General features: G+C 42.9%; 1 long non-coding RNA gene across 2 annotated transcripts in view; it reads left to right on the forward strand.

Annotated features, from left to right (window-relative positions):
• LOC143037696 (uncharacterized) overlaps positions 1–1633 on the forward strand; it is a 14529-nt gene extending 12896 nt beyond the window's left edge. For both annotated transcript variants that reach the window (XR_012967507.1, XR_012967506.1), the window contains exon 3: positions 1–1633. This exon is cut by the window's left edge and continues 138 nt beyond it. This is a non-coding gene — a long non-coding RNA (uncharacterized LOC143037696).
• The last annotated feature ends 5867 nt before the right edge of the window (positions 1634–7500 follow it).

Consider the following 7500-nt stretch of genomic DNA (forward strand, 5'->3'; position numbering starts at 1 on the left):
AAGTGATCAGCAAACTTCTTTCAGTGCAGACTAGTCTCTAATAATGAAAATAACGATACATCACTTAATTACCGAAGATATGCCAGACAATAAATGTGGTGGCACCCAGTCACGGAACAGGTTTCATAAGTCTGCTTACCACCGCTGTGCACTCCTGGTTTTTACTTCTTTCCCCCTGAAGCGGGTTGAGGGGTTGGCTATCCCTGTTATCTCTTCTTTTGACTTCTCGTCCTTGAACTCAAGAAACTTCAGAGTTGCACTGCCCAACATTAATGTCCTCGTCAATCTGTATCACGCGCTAATCGTGTTAATTATATGATATGATTATCATGTTGTATATACATACATCTACCAAAGGCTCTCTCCCCCTCACAAATGAGGTAGCCAAAAAACAAAGGCATAAAAACCACTCCCATCTATTTCATCTCCCTACATACTCCACTCCCATTCATTCCCTTCCCTCCTTCTTATCTTGGCACCTCCTGGATGACGGGTCATCCCTGCATCTCGCCCATTGCCCTGGGTCAGAAGCAGTGTCGCAAGACAAAGCACATTCGCAGCAAGGCTGCTTCATTAAATCGGAGACCCCATCTCTCCATCCCCTCATGCAGAAAAGGAGAAGACGGGGAGAAATCCCTTCGGGCTGCGTCAAATTATTTTTCACACATACTCCCTCACCCCCTTCCCCACCCTCTCCCCCTCATGCATTACAGCATCATCCATACACAACAATTCTCCATTCACCCCTATCTTCTGTCCGCTCCCGTCCTTCCTCAACAGACATTCCCCTCTTTCCTAATGCCCCTTTTACCCCATCCATCCATCTCATCCTAGATTGCCCCATCATGTTTATACCTTCCACCTCTGCCTTCCACACCTCTTTTACTAACCTTTCTCCACTCATTCTTTCCATGTGTCCAAACCATCCCAATACTCTTTCATCAACCCTATCTCCCAACTTTCTTTCCACCTACGTTCTCCCCCTCACCTCATCGTTTCTCACTCTATCCTGCCTAGTAACCCCTATCGTATTTCTCAGGCACCTCATCTCAAACACATTTAAAGTCCTACTCTCTTATGCTCTTTGTTTCTGCCCCATACAGTGCTGTCGGTACAATCACTGCTTCATACAATCTCCTCTTACCATCCATTCCCAAATGTTAATTATTAAACTTTTTAACACACCGAGTCATTTACTCGCTTTTCTCAATCTACATTCTACCTCCACCTCTACTCCTCCCTTTCCCGCCACATTCACACCCAAGTATCTAAAACTATCCACTTCCTCCAATCTCTCTCCCTTAATACTCATTTCCAGTCTGCTGGCACTTTCTCTCCTTGCACATGTCATCACCATACATTCACCCACATTTATCTTCAACTTCCTTCTTTTGCACATCTTCCCAACCTCTGTACGGAATTCCACCTTCCCACGGAGCTCCACCATCCCACAGAGTTCCACCATCCCACGGAGTTCCACCACCATTCCTCCCCCTTGATCATTTTTACGTGACTTCACCCCGCACCATGAAACCTATATATTTTTTTCAATATATAAACATGTCTTTTTATTGTAATCAATATCACTTAAAAATGTACGAAATGTACGAAACGTCGTGAATACATTAAAAACGCTCCACTGTGTTCCACTGTGCCTTTTGGCAGTAGTATTTCTGTACTCAACTCTACGCATAAATCTGCAGTTCACAAAGTAGAGAGTATTAACAAGATCATAAATACAGAAGTCGCTGTATTTTTTAGTAAAATTATATATATATATATATATATATATATATCTATATATACATGATTTTAAGAAATCTACAGCGACAATGGCGTTGTTGAGTTTATATTGGAGCTTTAATTTCTCTCGTGCAACAAGTTTCTGTGGTGGTTCCAAATAGATGAGAAGGTGTCCAAAAGACATTGGGTGCGGTTTTCTCTTTTTTAATTCTCCTATACGTATTTCGACCTTACTCGGTCATCCTCAGGGAGGGAGTAACAATAGTTGGTGATTACAGGGTTTAAATACAGGCCGTACATTGGCCGAACACTGGGAGAGGTCATTTCATGTAGCCGTGATCCGTAGCGCTGCGTACGTGGAAGTAGCAACTTCCTTGTGGATTGTGGAAAGGGGTGTTATTGTTTGTGTTATGTGCGTCTACTGCTTGGGAGTGTGGTTGTGGGCATGAGTTGTATGTTAATGGAAGGTTTCTCGATGTATATGTTCACTGCTTCGGCCATCTTAAGGCGAAGGGGGTCGTGGGCTTTGTAGATTATTTTAGTGTTTTCGTTTAGTGTTTGTCTGGTGATGGTGGTTTTGTGTTCTTTTGTCATATGTGTTTTGATGGCTCCATTCTGGAGGTGGTATGAGAGTCTTTTGGAGAGGGTCATAGAAGTCATGCCAATGTATGAGGAGGTGCGGTGCTGACAATCACCGACAGGGCAATCAAACTTATACACGACGTTGACTTCTTGTAGAGGAGGGTTGGGGGGCTGGCTGTTGTTCTTAATAACCAGGGTGTGTGTTTTGGAGGTTTTGTAGTATACGATTAGGCGTATCTTAGTGTCTGGGTTGTTGGGTCGAATGTTACGTGTGATAATATTTTGAAGTGTTCTTTCGTCTTCTTTGTAGCCGGTGTTCATATGTCCTTTGTAGTACAAGTCCAGTGTTGGTATATTGGTGTTTGTGGGTGTTGGTTGGCCGGTAAAGGAGTTCATCTTGTTTTTGATAATGGATTCGATGGAGTGTTGTGGATAGCCGTTGTTGACAAGTAGTGTTGTTATACGTTGGAGTTCGTTGTTCGTGGTTTTCCATGTACTGTTGTGGGAGAAGGCTCGGTTCACTAGTGATCGCTGTAGATTTCTTAAAATCATGTATACAACATGGCCTCCTACCAAAATATACATATATATATATATATATACATCTATATATATATATATATATATATATATATATGTATTACACACACACACACACACACACACACACACACACACACACACACACACACACACACACACACACACACACACACACACACACACACACACACACACACAAACACACACACATATATATATATATAAAAGTTGCATTATTTGAGCGAAATGTAGTAGCAGATTTGTGTATCATACGGAAAACACCTCAGTCAGAGAGTGACATAGGATGGTCTTCATATTTCTGCTGAAGAGGACTGCAGTCAGCAGTCATAACATATAGATTTTCCGTTTCTTAATTTCTATTTTTTACTACAGAAGTGGTGTCTTCCGTGTGGTGAACACACACACACACACACACACACACACACACACACACACACACACACACACACACACACACACACACACACACACACACACACACACACACACACACACACACACACACACACACACACACACACACACACACACACACACACACACGTTCTCATATTCACTTGTCTATTCGTTTATTTATTCATTTATCTATTTTACTTGTGAACTGGAGGATCAAACCATGAGAAAATAGTAATGATAATTGGATAAATGAAAACAATAATCAGTACCTCCTAGAGCTGTATTTGAGGCACAAGTATTTGAGGCATTAACCCCCCCAACTGAAATGAGCAAATTGAAAATTTAAAACACTCATTGAAATCATTTTATTAAGTGGAATCTTTAATTGCCAGGGCTAAAGATTTGTCAGCCATCAGTGCTAGCCCAACCATTAACCCCCTCCCCTTCTGAAATGAGGATAATATATGTGTATTATCATATTACTATTAGCCCCCCAAAAAATTTGCTCAGCCCCCCCTTAGCCTCCCCAACTAAAAATTCCTGGCGCCGCCGCTGAACTACAACATCACTGATCATCCAACTTCCATCCCTCATCTCCCGTTTCGCTGTTAACGATAGACAGCATCGAGTAAGCATATCGTATTACCTAGATACAGCATAATACGCTTTCAGAATATCTTATTATACGTCTTCACCGGAATCCCTTGATAGTGCCGCGCTCCAACTTACGTTAGATTGCTCGAAATGAGAATTATCTGCCGCGACACAAGGGAATATGAATGTGTGGATGTTAATGTACTGATAAGGAACGAACGTATATATGGTGTGAAATAATATATATATTTTTTATCTTATGGGTTTATTCTTTCTCAGTAACCACAATAAACCCTATCTCCAGCTACGCTGTCTCCACTACAAGTCCTATTCACTTCTAATTAAATCATTCTATCACACTAACGCCTCGTGCTCTTTTAAGAAATTTACTTTGGGTCCTGCATCGCCGTGGCGCTGTTTCTTTGAAGACATAAAAAGACTCATTCATGAATTACGTTCTTATCTGATATTTGAGACGGAGGCGAGTTCCTCGTAAACTTATGGCGTAGTTTCTAAGTTCGACCTTGGCCGAATCCATTTTATATCTCTACCCTACAGTGACGCACTTCTTACATTTATCTTCGAGTGGACAGTCGATCTTATTCAGCTCAAGGATGGACCATGGGCCAAGGCAAAGTATCGAGGCTTTCATTTGGCCTCAATTTGCCTCTCAGGTGAATAAAATCGTCTGGTATCAGCTAGGATGAAAAACTATGAAGCACGTCATACACCGTAGCAAGTCTTATGGAAAACCAACACTCCGGACCTGGTGAAGATCCGTTTTCTTTAACAAGACGGCGCACCTCTAATATACCTGTTCTGTCTCATAACGGACGGTTCTATTCCGTCGACGGGCGGATCTGAGGCCGAGTGTGTGTTTGTGTGTGTATGTTTGAGACCCTCTGTTTTGTCTTCAAAACAAAGACTTGACAAATATGTACGCCTGACGTCATGAGCAGGGAGCAAGCTATACCAGACAAACCCTTCTGAATCCGGCAATCAGTTTAAATTCCAACACTTGATCGATGACACCGGGCCAACATATCCACCCTTTACGAGACCTATCCGGGTGAAGATCTGTCCTACTTTTTAAAGAATATTCGAACTTGATCATACAACGGTTTCCAGTACAACAGTTTTCCCGAATTTCCACCTCCGGTCAAGGGTGAAAACAGTTCACATCAGGTTTCCATGCCATTGAGCACAGACTCCTCGTGTTTCGGTACATGGGAGGTCCACGTAAGAATGCTTCAGACTAAGAGAGTTCAAGAGAAAGTAGTGCCTTATGATGACGAGAAGGTGGAATTCTCCCATATCCTCAAAAACAATACAAACATTGCTAACTAATTAAAGAGAAAATAATAGTCTCAAGGTGTCAGGAGGCAGACATAACCTAAACATAAATAGAAACGACTTCGTCAACTGGCGGGTGGAATAGGCTTAGCGCAACTATAATGGAGAGTAGTACAGTTCGATACACGTCTAAGCAAACGTGCCACCATGACCGCCGGTGTTTTTTTGACTGCTCCTATTCATGTTTACATATTTCCTTTTTAATTAGGTGTTTATTACTCGTTTACTTATTTTCTCCTGTTGGCATGTTATGCATTTGGTTTCCATCCCTTTACAGTCAAGCTATACACACACACACACACACACACACACACACACACACACACACACACACACACACACACACACACACACACACACACACACACACACACACACACACACACACACACACACACACCACATACACACACATGCACACACACACATGCACACCACACACACACACACACACACACACACACACACCCACACACACACACACACACACACACACACACACACACACACACACACACACACACACACACACACACACACACACACACACACACACACACACACACACACACACACACACACATACACACACACACACACACACGCACACACACACACACACACACACACACACACACACACACACACACACACACACACACACACATCACACTCACTTTTTCACTCACACACACACACGAGTGCGCGCGCACACACACACACACACACACACACACACACACACACACACGCACGCACGCACACTCACATGCACACACACACACACACACACACACACACACACACACACACACACGCACACACACACACACATATACACGCACACACACACAGAAACACGCACACACACACACGCATACACACACACATACATGCGCACACACACACACACACACACACACACACACACACACACACACACACACACACACACACACACACACACACACACAAGAAAGAGATGGATGGGCAGACTGCACCTTCATGGATTTGCAGAAAGTTTTTGACGAGGTGCCACACAAAAAATGAATTAAAAAAAAAAAAAAAAAAAGGAGGAATTTAAGGCAAACTGTTGGAATGGATGAAGGACTTCTTACCTGCGAGAAAAATGAGAGTGGTGCTTAAAGAAAAAAATTCGAAATGGGAAGATGTAAAAAGTGGAGTACCACAAGGCTCTGTTTTGGCTCCCTTAATGTTTACCATATACATAAATGATATGGACAAAGGTGTAAATTGTTACATGAATTTTTTTTTTGTCGACGATGTGAAGACAGAAGATTGCAGATCGCTACAAGATGACCTGTACAAAGTATGGGAATGGAGCCAGAAATATGAGATGAATTTCAACATCAAGAAATGTAGCATAATGGAATTTGGAAAAGGCAAAAATAGAGTGTCGGGAAAAAATATGATGGTAAACAAAGTAGTAAAGAAAGTAAACTCAGAGAGGGACCTAGGAGTAATCATCTCAAGTGACTTGACACCCGACAAACATGTAAACAAGTTATGTTGTGTAGAAATAGCTGGCCTTCGTCCTCATATTACTAATGTGTAGGTTAAGTCCATATTGCGCCTGTGCTACAGGGATTTGTGTTCATATAAAAGCACAATCTCGGCCCTTCCGAGGTGCTTCTATGCGGCTGTCTTCCTCACTACCTTTGGGTACACACCATTTTTTATAAACAGCCCGGTCCTGTTACTAGGGCCAGTTCTCCTCTGTACTTGTAACTCAGCGGTACGCGTCCCAATGCCCACGCGGTCAAAATTTTGCGGTCGGGTTTCCTTGGAGCCTGACCGCTCGACCCAGCCGAGGGCGACACTCACACTAACCAGAATAAAGCCAACAAACCCACTTGCGCATCATTCACTCCCTCGGCACCATAGCCCAAGTAGCACAGTGCTTTGATGCAGTGGGGTAAACACAAAGAAATACAAATAAGATTCCAACATTTCTCTGTATTTACCTCCCCGCTCTATCACTCATCTATCCTGTGTGTGTGTGTGTGTGTGTGTGTGTGTGTGTGTGTGTGTGTGTGTGTGTGTGTGTGTGTGTGTGTGTGTGTGTGTGTGTGTGTGTGTGTGTGTGTGTGTGTGTGTGTGTGTGTGTGTGTGTGTGTGTGTGTGTGTGTGTGTGTGTGTGTGTGCATTGTTGCAACAATTGTGTGTATCAGCTGTCTTAGGCAGCATGACAGCAGTAAATAGGCTCTCATAGATGGTCTTTCTTCTCTTATCTGAGCAGCGACAAGT

This window comes from Oratosquilla oratoria, chromosome 23 (genome assembly GCF_046742065.1).
Source record: "Oratosquilla oratoria isolate Oo_2021 chromosome 23, ASM4674206v1, whole genome shotgun sequence".
Lineage (NCBI taxonomy): Eukaryota > Metazoa > Arthropoda > Malacostraca > Stomatopoda > Squillidae > Oratosquilla > Oratosquilla oratoria.